We start from the raw sequence: 15,103 nt of genomic DNA on the forward strand, positions 1-15,103 counted from the left end.
TGAAATATATTTAAGGAAAAATTACCAACCAAAAGTCATGAGTACCTTCTATATGCATATTTACTGGAATGTTCATGTGAAATGCCAGCATCTCCAATAAGAGAATTTTGAGTCAGGGGTGACACAAACATGATTTTTATTTTTGAGCTGGGGATTTTGATGGAGAAGCACCTAGATGAAGACACCATTTCATTCATGATATTTTAAAATTAGAAAAGTAAAGCTTCTAAATTGAAACTCTTATCAGGTCACTTCATGAAATTTTTAGTTTTAAATTTAATTTTACATGAGATGTCTTTCGGAAGAGCTACTTTTATTAACTTTCACTTAGATCCTTGTGTGCTAGGCATTCCGTATTTCTTTACTTGATTTTCCTGTACCTAGTTTTGATTACAGCAAGTATTTAATAATAAAGTCAGTCATGTGAGAGTATCCATTAATTTCAGTGGGTCCTTGCAAGGCAGGCAGAAGATTTCTTTCCAAGAGTCTTATTTTTGACATGAGGTGAAAATCTTTTTTTTTTTTTTTTTTTTTTTTTGAGATGGGGTCTCACCCTGTCACCCAAGCTGGAGTGCAGTGGCAGGATCTTTCTGCAACCTCCCAAGCTCAAGCCATCCTCCCACCTGAGTCTCCTGAGTAGCACTACTGGCATCTGCCACCATTCCTGGCTAGTTTTTTGTATTTTTGGTAGAGATGGGGTCTTGCTATATTGTCTAATTTTTGTGTTTTCAGTAGAGATGGGGTTTCACCATGTTGGCCAGGCTGCTCTTGAACTCCTGAGCTCAAGTAATCCACCCGCCCTGGCCTCCCAAAGTGCTGGGATTACAGGTATGAGCCATCATGCCTGACTCAAACCAGTTCTTTAGATTGTTTTTGCCACCATTTACTTACTTGGAATAGTTTTCATATTTATTTTTCTTATGAAGAAATCCAGTATCAATCAGATCATGTAACATCAAAGCAAAATTTCATTGAAGGCTATCCTTGTCTTAATTATTCTAAAATAAAGTACAATAAACTAAATTATTTTGACCTTTGTAGTAGCATAGTGTTAAGTTTTATATATATATATAAAAAAATAAATATGCATACTCCCAAGTAAAATTTCAGAGACAACATGCTGGAGAGCAGTGGCTCTCAGACAGCATCAGTATTACCTGAACGCCGTGTTAAATACACATTATTGGCAGAGAGGGGAGAACACAGTGACTCATGCCTGTAATTCCAGTGCTTTGGGAGACTGAGGCAGGAGGATCACTTGAGCCCAGAAGTTCAAGATCAGGCTGGGCAATACAGCAAGACCCCTGTCTCTACCAAAACAAAAAAACAGGCATAGTAGTGTATGCCTGTAGTCTGAGCTGCTTGGGAATCTGAGGCAGGAGGATCACTAGAACCCAGGAGTTCGAGGGTGCAGTGAGTTGTTATTGGACCACTGCAGTCCAGCCTGGGCGACAAAGTGAGACCTTGTCTATTAAAAAAACAAAAGCAAAAACTTGATTGCTGGGTGCCACCCTAGAGTTTCTGATTCAGTAGGCCTGGAGGTGGGGGTGGTGGGCCTGGGAATTTGCCTTTCTAACAAGCGTCCAGGGAATGCCCCAGCTGCTGGTCCCAGGACCACACTTTGCAAATTATTACTCTGAGAAGAGCACTAACTTTGACATCGGATTCCTTCTGTTCCTCATTAGTGAATTTATTTGGGGGAGATTATTCAATCTGGTAGATCCGCATTTACTTAGCTGTGAAGTGGGGGTTAATGCAACCTGCCTGGGACTGTGAGAATGAGAAACTCTATTTGAAATACCCAGCCCAGCATGCCTGGGTGCTTGAAAAATGCTGAGTCCCATGGTCCGTCCTCCCCTCACTCTTCTCAGCTATAAAGTGAGGAGCGAAATTCAGTATCTTCTAAGATTCCTCTTAGGTGTAAAATGCTGTGATTCTAAAAGTTTTGTAGTTCCAGAGACAATGCCAAACAGCTATGTGTACTTAGTGCTTTATAAAGAGTGGTAATAACGTGATACCACATAGGCCATAGTTTTGTTTTTGCTTTTGTTAGGGTGTTTAGCATCTTGACTCCTTACAAGTTTTCAATCAGATTTATAAAGCAGCATTGAAGAAGTTGTATTATATCTGAGCACAGTTTGAATCCATGGCAGTTTTATGGAGGCCGAGTATATCAGATGAATAGGCTAATTTCCCTGAGTTGCTGACCTTATTAGTCCCTACCATGTTGCCCCCTGGTTACCTAATGCATGTTCAAAATGTATAGTTTTCGTCACCTGCTTGATCTTGATTTTCAGACAGCATCAAATCAGCTGCAAAACAAATCCAAGCTAAAATTGTGAGCATATGATTAATTTAATATAGCATGTAATTATGTAGTATTTTATTTATTTATTTTTTGAGATGGAGTCTCACTCCCTTGCCCAGGCTGAAGTGCAGTGGCATGATCTCAGCTCACTGTAACCTCTGCCTCCTGGGTTCAAGTGATTCTCCTGCCTCAGCCTCCCTAATAGCTGGGATTACAGGCATGCACCACCACGCCCAGCTAATTTTTTGTGTTTATATAGAGATGGGGTTTTACCATGTTGGCCAGGTTGGTCTTGAACTCTTGACCTCAAGTGATCTACCTGCCTTGGTCTCCCAAAGTGCCGGGATTACAGGTGTGAGCCACTGTGCCCAGCTATCCAGTATTTTATTTAAAAGTTGTCACCAGGGTGTTCACTATTGTGAACTTATAATCTTAAAAGTTGGGGATGCTAAAAGTACCAGGCTAAAATACTACTAGGTTTTCTCCTCGTAATTCCATTTTGTTAGAAAAAAATAATCACAACCAGGGTTCTTTTGCCTTTCCCCAGCCATCTAGACTGCTTTACTGCAATGTCGGGAAGATTGCATACAATGAAAAGTGTAACTAGTTGATTGGGATTTGGAAAAATTGAATCAAGCATTTGCATTCATCCAGAATGGTCTTAAACTACTGACTAGGGGGTGCCCACAGGATGAGCACTGGTGGTGTGGGTGGGAGGAATTTCCTTGGGTACTGCAATTGCATTTGAAAGATCTATTTTCCAAAACCTGAGCAGAGAGAGGCTAGGAGGAATGCAGACAGGACATTCAAAATGCTAATTCCCTTTGCTAGTAGAACATGAAATATCTGGTAATGGTTTTAAAAAAATAAGTGCCAGGATTCATTGTAGTATAAAGGTTCAACTAGTATAATTTAAAATGAGTCTTTATATTCAGGCCAGGCACGGTGGCTCACGCCCTTTAATCCCAGCACTTTGGGAGTCCGAGGCGGGTGGATCACCTGAGATCAGGAGTTCAAAACCAGTCTGGCCAACATGGAGAAACCTCATCTCTACTAAAAGTACAAAAAATTAGCCAGGCATGGTGGTGCACACCTGTAGTCCCAGATACTTGGGAGGCTGAGGCAGGAGAATCACTTGAACCCAGGAGGCAGAGGTTGCAGTGAGCTGAGATAGCACCACTGCACTCCAGCCTGGGTGACAGAGCGAGACCCTGTTTCAAAAAAATAAAAAAAATAAAAAATAAAAAGTGAGTCTTCATATTCAAATTAGTATATGAGGTTAGACAACCATTCTTATGTGGGACCAGGTATATTTAATTTGCCTTTCTTTGTAGTCATCCTAGTAAATCCTTGTAAAGGGTTGTTTTAAATACAATTTTATAGTATATTCTAAATCCCCTTTGGCAAATAAAACTGAAGTTATCTAGTGTCAGCAGATTGTGATTTGTATACTTATATAAGACAAGATTATATCATTCTGATCAAGTTGCAGCATTTTAATTTTATATGATAGGTCTGTATTGAGTAATCAGTACCTATGTGCAAATATTAAGTCAACTTAATTACCAGACCCAGAAGGCCAGAGCTAATCAAAGAGTACTTTAGGAAGATGAAATATTTATAATGAGTTATGGAAACAATGTTTTAGAAATGTTTTTCTTGGTGTAATTTAATGCAGATTTTTACCTCAATTTTGTTAGAAAACTTGGTAATTTTATCCCTCCATCTATTTAATATTTAATATTTTCAGATTCTAGAGTATTTAAAATTTAAACACAATTATAAAATTAATTATAATTCCTACTTATGTTAGCAGCTATGATTTAGGGCCAAAACTATCCTGGTTTTGTCTGCAACTTGAAACATTGTGTATTTTAAACTATATAATTTGGGAACATTATTTTATAGACTGTGGATAACCAAATATAGAGGATGTGATTTTTTAATGCTTTATTTGTATAAAATCATTTGTATATTCTATTTATAGTATGCATTTTCTAGCTCATTAAAAGTACATAAAAACTTCAAATCTATCCTTATACAAATATTTGATTTCTAGTTTCCTTTTATTAAAACATTTTCACTCATTCATTCTTTCACACCTTAATCTCTAAGATGTGTCTTGGGTATTTGATAAAGTAGGTCTTCTTGTGGAGCACGTCACTCAGCTTTGGAGACCAAACATTAAACACACTGAGTTGCATCTTATGCATGTTAAGGTCTAAAGCCAACAGAAAAGGTGAAATTTTTGAATAATCAAATTGCCCTGGGGAGGGTCCTGAATAAGAGACCTACATCCATCATGAGATGGAATGTAGGTCATTGAACTTTTCCTCCAAAATTGGAATAGAAATTAGCAACAGCAGAAAGCTAATGCTATCCCTAGGATGGTGGGGTGGAGGGAGGAAGCCATCATAAAGCTCAAGGCCAGGGTCACACAGAGGAAGCAGAACCCCCACAGCAGAGCACGGGGGCCTTCAAAGTGCTGCAGCTGGAGGCAAAGAAGGAGGGAAAGAAATAATCTTGCTTTTCTTTGCTTTTTGCCATTGACTCCCATTGGCAGGACCTGACTGGAAGCCAGCTGGCATGGGAGCTTGGGAGACGTATCCCTCTGGTGTATCCCCTGACTTAGAGCAGAGCAGCAGATCTCAGGTCAAGCAGGCTCAGAATTGGCACAGACGCTAAGTAACTGGCTTGCACTGGGGACCATATTGTATGGACAACACTTACTTTCAACGATAGAATCACAGCTGTGAAGATGTCACAGTACAAGAAATATTCTGGAACCAAGATCACTTTTATCCATCTCAAGTTCACTCCGGAAAGTGGAATTAGGGGCAAGTGCCTGCCCTGGACTAGTATTTCGAATCCCATCCCTCCTGTTCCTCTACTTACTCCCCTTTCCCTTTTTCTTCTCTCAAGCTGGGCTAAAGGGAAATGTGAAAAACATTATTGTCTCTTTAAAACCAAATACATATAAAACATGAAAAATATTTTTCAGTGACAAAAGATAAGAATGGAAGCATTCAGGATAGTGTATTCATAGACGCTTTGGGAAAGACGAAAGAAAATAATTTCTTAAATTTTTTTCTTGAAAGACTTAAAATAGAATCTTAAGGAGATAGTGTTCTTCAAGCCTTGCTCTGACTACTTATAACGTCTTTCTTCATCCACTAATTATTTTGAAAACTCACTTAGTCATTTGTCAATCCTAACCTTTAGAGAGAAACATTTAAAATCAGTTCACTAATCACAGCATCTTTTTTTTTTTTTTTTTTTTTTTTTTTTTTTTTTTTTTTTTTTTTTTTGAGATAGAGCCTTGCTCTGTTGCCAGACTGGAGTGCAGTGGCAACATCTTGGGTTACTGCAACCTCTGCCTCCTGGGCTCAAGTGATTCTCCTGCCTGAGCCTCCTGAGTAGCTGGGACTACAGGCGCACGCCACCACGCCCAGGTAATTTTTGTGTTTTTAGTAGAGACAGGGTTTCACCATGTTGGCCAGGATGGTCTCGATCTCTTGACCTTGTGATCTGCCCTCCTTGGTCTCCCAAAGGGCTGGGACTACAGGCGCACGCCACCACGCCCAGGTAATTTTTGTGTTTTTAGTAGAGACAGGGTTTCACCATGTTGGCCAGGATGGTCTCGATCTCTTGACCTTGTGATCTGCCCTCCTTGGTCTCCCAAAGTGCTGGGATTACAGGCGTGAGCCACCGCACCTGGCCCACAGCATCATTTTTCAAGGGTCTCTAGGGTGACCATGTGTCCCGGTTTGCCAAGGACAGTCCCAGTTTCTACCTGCTGTCCTGGTACAATCATGAATAGTGCCCCTTTCAGTTTCAAAAGTGTCATAGTTTAGACAATAAATTACCTGACCACCCTTATATGCCCCATGTTTCTTAACACCTAGGCTGCTGACAAAACTCACATTTTCTGACTGTCAGTCTAGTGTTCTTTATACTAGACAGATATGGTCCACAAAGGAAGCAATATTGGCCAACAATTAATCTTGGGTCTTTGGATTAGGATGTTAGAGTCCTACCTTCAAAGCATTTTCATCCTGGAGCGGTCTTTGCACAAATGGTAGGGTGATTTGTGGAGCCAGTGAAGAACCACGCTAATCCAGCTTGTTTTATTGGCCCCAATTTTTCTTCTCAGGGCCATAAGCCAGTTATTACCAGGAAACAAAAGCGAACAAGCAAGTATTTCGTTTTAAATTGGTATAAGGAGAAGCATCTAGAATTAAATCTTGCCACATAAACCCAAATCACCCCCAAAGCTAAGGGGATCTACAATATACAATGAGTGCTGTTTTCATAAAGATGATGGAAAAGCCTTAACAGGTAAGTTGCTGTACCTTCACACAAAGAAAATAGCAGGTTATTATGCTTTTGTTAAAACAAGTGACTACTACATCATCTCTAAATCATTCCAGAATTAAGATGAGTCCTAAAAAATATACATATAGTGCCTCTGATGAGTGCATTTTAGATTTGCTTGAATGAGGGAGCAGTTATTACTAGCTGCTAAAATGCTCTGGAAACTCTGGTGCATACTCCAAAAACATGCAAATAGTTAGGCCTAAGGAGGGCATGATACATGAACACTGGCAAAGAGCCTTAAAAGAATGTATGCTGTGGAGAGTGTGACCAGGGCTTTACAAACCATTAATTAATAAAGTTCTGTACATATAATAGAAAAAGACTTGCCTTGACCAACAGCATCAGTCTGGGCTGCACTATTCTCGATCTGAAAGAATCCAGAAGTTTAAGAGTGCATTGAAGCCCTTCAATAATCAAAATGAGAGAATATTAATGGGACTTCTTTTTTCTGTCAGGTACATTTAATCTGGGAGACCTATTAACCCTGTGTTCTTGAATAGTGTTTGTGAATCAACCACTCAGTCTTCTATAGGACATCCGTGTATGTCCTATAACCTGAATTTTTAAGTCAGATCATTTTTGTTTTAACATTCATTTTTAGATGGATGATACAAGCATACCTACGTGAAACCATTTCTCAATTAAAACCAGTACTAGTGGCCCAGAAGATAATGGGTGTTCCAAAACAAAACATAAAAACAAAAGCTAATTCTAGGATGGAAAACTTGGGAAACATGTTCATAGATTTCACTGTAGCAGTGAAACAGGACTCTTTACTGCAGCATTGTGTGAAAGATTCGACGTGTATATAAACAAAGGGGATTTTAAAGAGGATGAGAGGGTTTAAGAGAGGATGTGGCCTAATTTTCAGTTTTCTTCATGCTCATTTGATCACTGATTCCTCACACTCCCCCACCCCATAAGTCCTTGCTTTGTTGCTAACCATCTATTCTCTATGCAGAGACACTCGCATTCCATAGAATACAGTTCAGAAAATGCTGGCAAAAGGACTCACAAAAGTTCGGGAATCTTTATGTGTTTTTGTGTTATTTTGCATTTTTGGGGGAAGAAATGTTTCCCTTTCTGAGATAATGAAGAGGGTGAATAGATAATATGTTTTCCTAGGCACAGATGGCAGATTTGAAGTGCTTTGGCAATCAACTTTGTGTCCCTAATACGTGTGTAGTACTTTTACCTTCAGCTTGTAGTAAAACATCACACAGCAGAAGATTGATAAGCAGTTCAAAAATAATGTCTCCTATCCTTTTAAAATTAGATTCCCAAACTGAAAGAAGCTTTGCAATTCCTGCCAAAATGTCTCAGAGGGCGTTAGGTTAATCGAAGCTGGAGAGGAGTGGGAAAAGAGGCAGCTGCTAGTCACTGAGAATAAGGACTCTATTTGCTGTGAGGGTTGTAGGGGCAGCACTTTGCTGTTGGGGTTTGGCAAGGGGATTTGTTTTAAAATTGGAATTATATTTTGTTGGCTTTTAATCATAAGCAGGGAAATACATTTTTCCTATGCCTAAGAATATACAGAAGCTAATTTGGTCCACAATTAGAAAAATCATTGCCTTTAGCATATGGACCGTAACAATAGCCGTCATAACTCTTGAGTCGTGTGACATTGTTTCCCTTTGGTGAAGTTTTACTTTAAGATCTGTTGGGTATATCCAGGGAGAGAAAGAGATGAAGGTCAAGACATGCTTATTTTTACAGATGAGAGAGAGAGAGAGAGAAAGAGAGAGAAAGAGGTTCATTAAACTTTGAGTTATACTTTATTTTTATTTATTTTTTTTGAAATGGGGTCTTGCTCTGTCACCCAGGCTGGAGTGCAGTGGCATGATCTTGGCTCATTGCAACCTCCACCACCAGGGCTCAAGTGATTCTCCCACCTCAGCCTCTCAAGCTGCTGGAACTACAAGTGCACACCACCAAGCCTGGCTAAGTTTTTTATTTTTAGTAGAGATGAGGTCTTGCTCTGTTGCCCAGGCTGGTTTCAAACTCCTGACCTCAACAATCTGCCTGCCTTGGCTTCCCAAAGTGCTAGGATTATAGATGTGAGCCACTGTGCCTGGCCTATATTTTATTCAGTAGGAATCTTTGCTATTTGCTATTATTTTTAATTCTTCTTGCATCTTAATTTTGCTTCCCCAATGAGTATATGTTCTTTAAAATCTTCCTATTAAAAAATCATAAACATATTAAACAATTCTCTAATTGAATGTGCTAATTTGATAAATATTTGAGTGGATACCTACTATTTGCAAAGCTTCAGGGAATACATTGATGAATAAGATAGTCTTTTTTTTTTTTTTTTTGAGACAGAGTCTTGCTCTGTCTTCCAGGCTGGAGTACAGTGGCACGATCTCAGCTCATTGCCACCTCTGCTTCCTGGGTTTCAAGCGATTCTCCTGCTTCAGCCTCACAAGTAGCTTAGATTACAGAAGCACATTACCATGCTTGGCTCATTTTTGCATTTTTAGTAGTGATGAGGTTTCACCGTGTTGGCCAGGCTGGTCTCGAACTCCTGAGTTCAGGTGATCCGCCCGTCACAATTTGCTCCGCTTATAGGCGTCAGACACTGCGCTTGGCCAGTAAGATCGTCTTTAATCTCAAGGAATTTATGATTTTTTTCTTGGGGGAGGTGACAAGAAAATACGTAAAAACAATAAACATAGGTTACAGTAGTTGCCATTATAGAGGGTGGGTCGGGGGTACTCCTAGGCCATCAAAGGAATGGGGAAAGGCTTTTTATCAAGCTTGTCTAGCTTGTGGACCGTGGGCTGCATGTGGCCCAACACAAATTCGTAAACTCTCTTTAAACATTATGAGATTTTTGTTGTTGTTGTTTAGCTCACCAGCTATCATTAGTGTTAGTATATCTTACGTGTGGCCCAAGATAGTTCTTCTTCCAGTGTGGCCCAGAGAAGCCAAAAGATCGGACACCTCTGCACAGAGAAAGGAGCACTTAAGATGGACTTGAAGGTTGAAATTAAACTTCAAGAGGTGTTTTTGGCAGGCAGGAGATAGGAAGCAAATAACTGCACAGAGTTGGAGAAATTTGTTGGTCTTTGGGGAAAAGCAAGTAGTTCAGTCTGGCAGGAGTTGGAATAAGTGTTAGGGAATAATGGGAAATACAGTTAGAAAAGCAAATTGTGAAATACTGTGTATCAGTCGGCTTAGGCAGTTAAACTGCAGTAACAAAGGACTCTCCAAATCACAGCAATACTACAAGCTTAGTTCTCTCTTACATTACATTTCCCTTGTGGGTATCTGTAGCTCTGCTCCGTGGCTCCTTTGTTCTGGGGTCAGGCTAAAGAGGCAGCTTCGATCTTGGTTATCATCAGTTCTGGCCAAGGGAAAGAAAATATGGCAGAACTGTTCAATGGTTTTCATAGTGTCCGCTTGACTGTGGCTTATGTTACTGCTGTTTACATTTCATTGGCCAAAGCAAGTCACTTGGCCATGCCTGCCATCCCTGGGAAACGGGAAATATAATCCTCTTACAGGAAAGAACAACAGTTAATATATAAAACAATTTGCCAAAAGCCTTGAAAGCCAGTGTGAGTCTTTTGCATTTAAATCTTTATATGGTTTGGAGCCATAGCAAGTTTCTGGACAAGATCATATGGCTTAGTAAAACAAACATACAAATAAAAACATCAGGGCGGTTTATATATTGTCTGTGTGTGTTTGTGTGTATGTGTGTGCATGTACATAAAAATGATTTAGGGTGTTTATTACAAATGCAGGTTCCAGGGTTCCAGAAAGTCTGATTCAGGGAGCTCAGGAATCTGCCCTGTAGCAAGCAGCCAGGTGGAGAGCATGTAGATTGTCCACAGACCTCATTTTAAAAAACCCTGGATCAAGGAATGAATGGAGAGCACTCAGGCAAGTGCAGGTGAGAGGGGGCAGTGAGTGAGTGCAGAGGCCCAGGTGCAATGTGGGCACATGGTAAATGGCCAGTACAGAGGCAGATAGATACAGAGAGAACAGATTGAACTAGAATTACTCAAGGAGGGAGGCTATGGTGCAAACAGCCAGGAAACAGGGTAGTGGAAGGGGCAAATCTTAGGAGCTAAGATTAGGAAATATCAGGGGATCTTGATCTTCCCTGAGAAGGAGGAGGCAAGCCTAGTTGATGCAAGAAAAAACTAAGAACTTGAGGAGAGCAGAGGCAGTGAACAGGAAGTCGCAGGAAACTCAATGCTTGTAAGCAGCTATGGAAAACAGTGTTGACCAAAAGCGACCACATAAATTTGATTTTGCATTCGGCCAAAAGAGGGAGCTACAGTAGCACATATGCTGATGTCTGGGCTTGGCCACCCAAACTGAGTATAGCCAGCTCCTGTCCAACAGGATTATTAACCCGACCCACAGTGCAATATTTTGGGTGATTCATTTATTACTTTTATAGCCATGAACCTTTTTAGAAGGAACTTTAAGGTTTCTATTTAATTATTAAGGAATCCAGCGGTTTTTTTTTTTTTTTTTTGAACTGCCTATCCTATAGTCAAGAAGAAATTAATTCCACAGAGTTTAAGGGAATTATTACCCATTTATTGGCTTCACTTGAGGCATGGAGTGGAGATTAGGACAGAGAGAAGAAAAGATCTAGAAGAGAGAAAAGTGCATTTGAGGCATGACTTCTGGAAGTATAATTGCTGAGCCCAAGGGGTTGGAATCTTACATGTTTTTTTTTTTTTTTTTGAGACAATGAGAGTCTGGCTCTGTCGTCCAGGCTGGAGTACAGTGGTGTGATCTCGGCTCACTGCAACCTCCACCTCCCAGGTTCAAGCGATTCTTCTGCCTCAGCCTCCCGAGTAGACGAGATGACAGGTATGCGCCACTACGCCCAGTTAACGCGCCACTACGCCCGGTTAATTTTTGTGTTTTAGTGGAGATGGGGTTTCTCCATGTTGGCCAGGCTGGTCTTGAACTCCTGACCTCACATGATCTGCCCACCTTGGCCTCCTAAAGTGCTGGGATTACAGGCGTGAGCCACCATGCCCAGCCGCATCTTAGGTTTTGTTAGATGCTGTCTGATTGCTTTTCAGAGACATTGTGCCGATTTACTTTTACACCAATAATGCATGAGAGTCTTATTTTTTTAACACGTTTGAAAATGTTTTAATCTTTGCCACTCTGACGAGGAATTATGGATTTGGGGGGTAGTTTTAACTTGAATCTCTTAAGGTGCCGAAGAGGGTAGACACTTTTTCATACTTAAATCCTATTTTCACATTTTTTCCTCTCTGTGAATGGTATGTGCATGTTCTTTGCCAGTGGGTCTTTTACTTATTGATTTGTAGGATCTTTTTTTTTTTTTTTTAATGAGGTCAATCCAAAGATTCAGTGAACAATAGGATAAATAAATTATGCTCTTCAGTAGATGTTTAAATGATGAATGGCTGTCAGGTGTTGTCTACTATACCTGCGTATTCGATGCATGAATCACCTATCTTGTGGACACGGGTCTAAGACTCCTGTTTCAGATCACCTTTGGGTAGTCTGCTTTGTAGAATCATTTGCCTCAAGAATGCCATTTTCTTTGATTTTATTCTTCATTTCAATATGGAGAAAAGCCAGAAGTTAAATGGTGATGAATCAGCTGTATGTAGTGGTTGGAATATTTTTACTGGTTTAAAATCACCCAATGGCAAAGTGGTGGGCTCCCATTCCCAGTGCTTAAAATGGGGCATTTTCAGAGGAGGCCTAGGCATGCTCGACTGTGATATGGATCAAGATTCAACAGGCTCTTGAGTGAGGAAAATCACGAAAGCCCCGCCATTGATTTCCCGCCCCTCCCAGACACGCATTCCTTAGTAATGAGATTACATTTGTTTTGTAACAGCTTCATTGAGATAGATTCACATCCTACGTAGTTCACCCATTTACAGTGTGCACTTAAATGGTTCTTAGTGTTTTCATGGAGCCATGCAACCATGACTGCAGTCAATTTTAGAACTTTTCCATTATTCCTAAAGAAATCTTGTACCTCTTTAAAATTGCTCCCCAATCCCCTCCTTGTCCCCAGCCCTAAGCCAATCACAAATCTACTTTCTGTCTCTATACATTTTGCCCATTCAGGAGATTTCTCATAATGGAATCACACAGTAAGTAATCTTTTGTGACTGGCTTCTTTCACTTAGCATAATGTTTTCATGGTTTATCCATGTTGTAGTGTTTCTGTACTTCATTCACTTTGTTGTTGTTGTTGAGACAGAATCTCACTCTCTTGCCCTGGTTGGAGTGCAGTGGTGCCATCTCAGCTCACTGCAACCTCCACCTCCTGGGTTCAAGCGATTCTCCTGCTTCAGCCTCCCGAGTAGCTGGGATTACAGGTGCCCGCCATCACGCCTGACTAATTTTTGTATTTTTGGTAGAGACGAGGTTTCACTACGTTGGCCAGGCTGGTCTTGAACTCCCGAACTCAAGTGATCCACCCGCCTTGGCCTCTCAAAGTGCTGGATTACAGGCATGAGCCACCGCACCCAGCCTATTTTTATGACCAAATAATATTCCATTGTGTGGACAAACTACATTTTGTTGACCTATTCACTAGTTATTGGGTGTCTGGATTGTTTCCACCTTTTAGCTATTATGAATAGTGCTGTTGTTAATGTTTGTGTTCAAGTTTTCGTGTGGATACGTTTTTATTTCTCCTGGATATATATCTGGGAGTAGAATTGCTGGATCTAACGGTAACTCAGTATTTAATGTTTTGAAGAACTGGTCAACTGTTCTACAGTGGCTGTGCCGTTTTCCCTTTCCACCACCAATGTATGAGCATTTCAGTTTCTCCACATCCTCACCGACATTTGCTATGGTCTGTTTTTTAGGGGCTTTCTTGTTTTCATACAGCCATACTCATAAGTCGAAGTGGTATATCACTGTGATTTTTTTGGTTTTGTTTTTGTGGTCTATGCTTGAGATGGTTACTCATGTGTCAACTTGACTGGGTGATGGGATACCCAGCTGGTTGGTTAAACCTTATTTCTGGTGTGTTTGTGAGGGTGTTCCCAGAAAAGATTAGCATTGGAATGGTTGGACTGAGTAAAGAAGATGGTCAACGTGGGTGGGCATTATCAGATCTACCAAGGGCCTGAATAAAACAAGAAGGCAGAGGAAGGTTGAATTAACTCTGCTTGACTACTGAGGTGGGATATCAGTCTTCTCCAGCCCTCACCATTCCTGGTTCTCAGGCCTTAAAAGAACCAGTTCTCAGGCCTTAGGGGAACCAGGACTAGAATCTACACCATTGATTCGCCACCTCTGGGACTTTCGGACACCATAGGCTTTCCTAGATGTCCAGTTCACAGGTGGCTCACAGCGGGACGTAGCCTCCAGAATCATGTGATCCAATCAATATCTATCTTATTTTATTTTACTTTAAGTTCTGGGATATATGCATGGAACATGTAGGTTTGCTACATAGGTACACATGTGCCATGGTGGTTTGCTGCACCTATCAACCTGTCATCTAGGTTTTAAGCCCCACGTGCATTAGGTATTTGTCCTAATGCTCTCTCTACCCTTTCCCCCCAACCGCCCGACAGGCCCTAGTGTGTGATGTTCCCCTCCCTGTGTCCATGTGTTCTTATTGTTTAACTCCCACTCATGAGTGAGACATGTGGTGTTTGGTTTTCTGTTCCTGTGTGTGTTTGCTGAGAATGATGGTTTCCAGCTTTATCCATGACCCTGCAAAGGACATGGATAAACGACCCATGCAAAGGACTCATTCTTTTTCATAGCGGCATAGTATTCCATGGTGTATATGTCCCACATTTCCTTTATCCAGTCTGTCATTGATGGGCATTTGGGTTGGTTCCAACTCTTTACTATTGTAAATAGTGCTGCAGTAAACATACCTGTGCATATGTCTTTATAGTAGAATGATTTATAATCCTTTGGGTATATACACAGAAATGGGATTGCTGGGTCAAATGATATTTCTGGTTCTAGATAAGCCAATCGATATCTTATAAATAAACAAGCAAACAAATTCTATTGGTTCTGTTTCTCTGGAGAACCTTGACTAATACAATGCTTTAATTGTTTTTTCTTACTGTGGTAAAATATGCAGCACATAAAAGTTATAATTTTAGCCTGTTGTTGTTGTGAGACAAAGTCTCACTCTTGCCCAGGCTGGAGTGCAGTGGTGCAGTCACAGCTCACTGCAGCCTCAACCTCCCAGGCTCACGCGATCCTCCCACCTCAGCCTTCTGAATAGCTGGGACTACTGGCATGCACCACTACACCCAGCTAATTTTTTATTTCTTGTAGAGCTGGGTTCTCCCTATGTTGCCCAGGCTGGTCTTGAACTCCTGGGCTCAAGGGCTTCTTTCACTTTGGCCTCCAAAAGAGCTGGGATTATAGGTGTGAACCACTGCACCTGGCCTGTTTGAGGCATTTTTA

Source organism: Theropithecus gelada, chromosome 12, assembly GCF_003255815.1.
Source record: "Theropithecus gelada isolate Dixy chromosome 12, Tgel_1.0, whole genome shotgun sequence".
In the NCBI taxonomy this organism is placed as follows: domain Eukaryota; kingdom Metazoa; phylum Chordata; class Mammalia; order Primates; family Cercopithecidae; genus Theropithecus; species Theropithecus gelada.